Below are 3,941 nucleotides of genomic sequence, written 5' to 3'. Positions count from 1 at the left end.
TGCAAAAAGGTCCCATATATTTTTTTCTGTAGGGCTAATAGGTCACACGTAGCAAATGAGAGAATATTAAAATCTCGTGTGCCTGGTTAATGGTGGACAGATATATTACAGCAGGTTGATTTAACTGAAATCGGTAGGGGCAGCAGAATCATCCTGTATATTACTGAGGTCGGCATACAATGCAATAATAATATATATTTCCACAATATATCTGTATGTTATTATGCACTCAAAATGGTAATTAATTGAAACCCTCTGCTGCCGACAGGTGTTGTTGATATACCTCGATGGGGACAAACCACTCCAAAAGTAGCCGTTTGTGTTATTTTGTTAACGGAAGCCTGCACCTGGGACGGTAATTCTCTACTCTAGTTGCTGCTAGTCTCAGACCATATTTGACGGATGATACAGAACGTTGAAGGGAGTCCATTACTGCCTTGTTCTCGGACGGCAGGCGCAGATGTGTAGCGGTTACGATGTGCTTACTGCACAATACGGCGGCCCTCCCTTGTGCTCAGATGTGGTAGACCAGAGCCTTGAGGATGTTCCCATGCAGTCCAACATCATGGCACTGTCCCATCCGAACGTCCCGCAAAATCTGGATATTGCACGATTCGAAAAGACAGTCAAATGGAGACAAACTCTGTCAGGTACTGATGATGATGTCTCACACAAGTACGCATCATCCCCGTGTACTTCACAGTCATCGTTCAATATCTGGTGCTATTCATGCACGTTACATACTCTAACAAGCCTGATAACCACACTAAACAAGAACAACACTCTGGTGGCCGTCTTACCTTTATCAGAGAATTGCAGCTCTAATCATTTTCACAGTTATATTGCCGTCAGTGTCGCTTGGATTCTTCTCTTGTTTTGTCAGACAGTGTATAACATAAAAGGCGAAGTGTACAGAAATACTCTTACACACTGATGAGAAAACGAACAGCGCATGAAGTTGAAGGGAGACAGAGGTGTAGGTCGTTAGGAAGTGGAGTCAATAGAGCAAAGAAGTCGAGACAGCATGTTTAAGAGAGAAATATGAAGTAATTGCTTTTTGAGCTGGCGTAAAAAGAACATTGATAGCAACCTTTGGAAACTGATCCATGTAACTGTTACCCGTTTCTTAGAAATTAAAATGATAAATTAATCGTATATTAGGCAGGCTGATACTAGAATATAAGACACAAACCAGTATTTTAGTCTGTATTTGACCACATACTTGTGAAAGTAGCAGTATTTGTTTAGAAATTAGAATGCTGAATCCGTTGTCTACTAAGAAGGCTGATACTAGAATATATGACACAAACCAATGTTTTAGTTCGTATTTGACCACATACTTGTAAAAGTAGCAGTAGTTGTTTAGAAATTAGAATGGTGAATTAATTGTATATTAGGAAGGCTGATACTACAATATATGACACAGACCAGTATTTTTGTCCGCATTTGACCACATACTTGTGAAAGTAGCAGTAGAGTCACTGACTTCCTTAAACTACTTCATAAAGGAATAAAGGCGGTATCACATACTTTAAGAACTACTGAATACATTAAAAAACGCTTTGTTCTTTCTTCTGTCACGTTTCCGATTGGAACACTGCAGAATACAATTTTTTATGATTTTTTACTTCAAATCTTTGCATTATAGTAAATATAAAAATATTAAATTTCAGTAACAGGTAACTGCAGACGATCACAGTCAACGTGTTCAATGCAACTTCCCTACGACAATGTTGTTAGTCATATTATTCTGTGGGACTAGCAGTTAGGTTATTTGTCTATCAAGACGTAAACTTCATTAGCTGTAGAATTTAATGAGTAAATATAATTTTTAGTTACTCAACCGGAATGTAGAACACGCCGTAAGAAGCAACGAGGTCGGAACGGTAATACAGTTACCGGCAAGGGCTGATGTTAGAGCTCCGGGAAATTCTTGCCGTACATTAAGGGAGGCGGAACGAAGAAGAACACATTATTTCCGCCAAACATGCCGTCTCAAAGTTTCCAGTGCACGGACAAATATTCTATTTACTGGGCGCAGTGGCGCGCTTTGAGACGTAACAGTCGTAACTCATACCCGACCTTTGACTTTTCGTGGCCGTTATCATTTTCTGTCGACACTTGGCCTGTTGGTTTATCACTAAAACAGCGGATTATTGAGTGTGGTCGGACAACAGACGCCGAGGAGGATTACAATTACGCTGGAATACTTTCAGCTGTGTGTGTCTTAGGTTTGATGTTACGCCTACTTGCTTCAACTTACGTCTCAGCTTGTGCTAAGATAATGAAACGAAGATGTTCACGATAGAAGCTATAATACGTCTGGAAATAAACGGCGACTTCAAACTGCTTGAGCAAAAGAAAATATCTTCCACTTTCAGAAAAATGATATAGATTAGTGGTAACAAAATGAGATGAATTAAGCTACGTTGATGTTTAATTCATAATTTTTGTTATACTGATCCAATGTCCACATGAGTAACATAGAAATCGGGTTTACTTTCTGCTTTGGCTGAATAATGATTTCTGTTCGTACCGTGGCTTTGTACTAACGCCTTTGTTATAACGTTACTGAACTAGAAAATGGACTGATCACTAAAATCCTTGCTGGAACGTTTTTTGGAATGCAGGCTATTAAAAAGTCCCATAGTCAAGTCTGTTGAATGATCCACGTAATTGTTCGTCCAGAGTCGTTACTGAAAAGTATAATCAGAGCTATGAAAATATTAAGAGAAGGTGAATAACATATATGTCTAGTTTTAAGTTCTTCATCTCAGTGACGACCCTGCTGCAATTCACACTTAAGTGTTTGGCAGAGGGTTCGGACTATTTCTCTACCATTATAATAAAAGGATGATTTCTGGCGGTATTCTGTCCTATTGCAGGTGCGTTGATGACAATTTTGTTTTATTTACGGGCAATGAGCAGGATGTAGCTGATTTGGCTAATACATTCATCCACCTGCACTCAAATGTCATGTTTCCTGTGGAATTGGAAACGAATAAGAGCCTGAATTATTGGGATCTGCAGATAGTTAGAGGACTTGCAGGTTCCTCCTTGGACATAATTAGGAAGCCGACAACCACTAATGTAATTATCAGTGCTGACTCTTGCCAAATAGCCGCGCGTGATAACCGAGCGGTGTGAGACGCCTTATCACGGTCCAAGCGGCTCACCCCCGTCGGAGGTCTGAGTTCTCCCTCGGGAATGGGCGTTTCTATTGTCCTTAGCGTAAGCTAGTTTAAGTTAGATTAAGTAGTGTGTAGGCTTAGGAACCGATGACCTCAGCAGTTTGGTCCCATAAGACCTTACCACAAATTTCAATTTTTTTCTTGCCAAACAAGAACGCACAAATGTGCGTCGTTCTACAGAATGCCAACAGATTAGCCACGTTAGTCCTGGACCAAGCATGCACTGAGACAGAGCCAGACATAGCCATGCAGACAGGGTTCCAAAATGGTTGCACGGAATGTGTTATTCGTGAAATAAAGGATTCAGTTTTTAACAGAAAACGGATAAAGCGTTAAAGTTTGCTTCTGTCTCTTACTGAGGACGGTTTCGCGAAGGTATCGCAAGGGCATTTAGGATATATTAGATCGGTGCCAAAGTTCGTAGCGTTTTTGTTTGCATGTTGATATTCCGGTTGCGATGGGTTATTTAACGATTGTCATTTTTTATTTGTAGTTCACTGTTCGTATATGAGTTTACATGCTGTCATATGTGTCTGGCAAATGTGATTGAAGTGTGAGCATTTCAACATCGTGCGACATTTACATGCAATGTGGAAGATTAAAATCTCGGGTGTGTGGGTACCGCGAAAATAAAGGAATGGTTGAATCCAAACAAAAAACAAAACAGCAACTCCCCGTACAAAGACCTCCGTGCATCCACGAAAGATAATGTGATGCATCTAGTGCAACAGTGACGGTGTGGTGTACTAT

Source organism: Schistocerca serialis, chromosome 7 (assembly GCF_023864345.2).
Source record: "Schistocerca serialis cubense isolate TAMUIC-IGC-003099 chromosome 7, iqSchSeri2.2, whole genome shotgun sequence".
Classification (NCBI taxonomy): Eukaryota; Metazoa; Arthropoda; class Insecta; order Orthoptera; family Acrididae; genus Schistocerca; species Schistocerca serialis.
Note: the sequence above shows the minus strand (reverse complement) of the source record.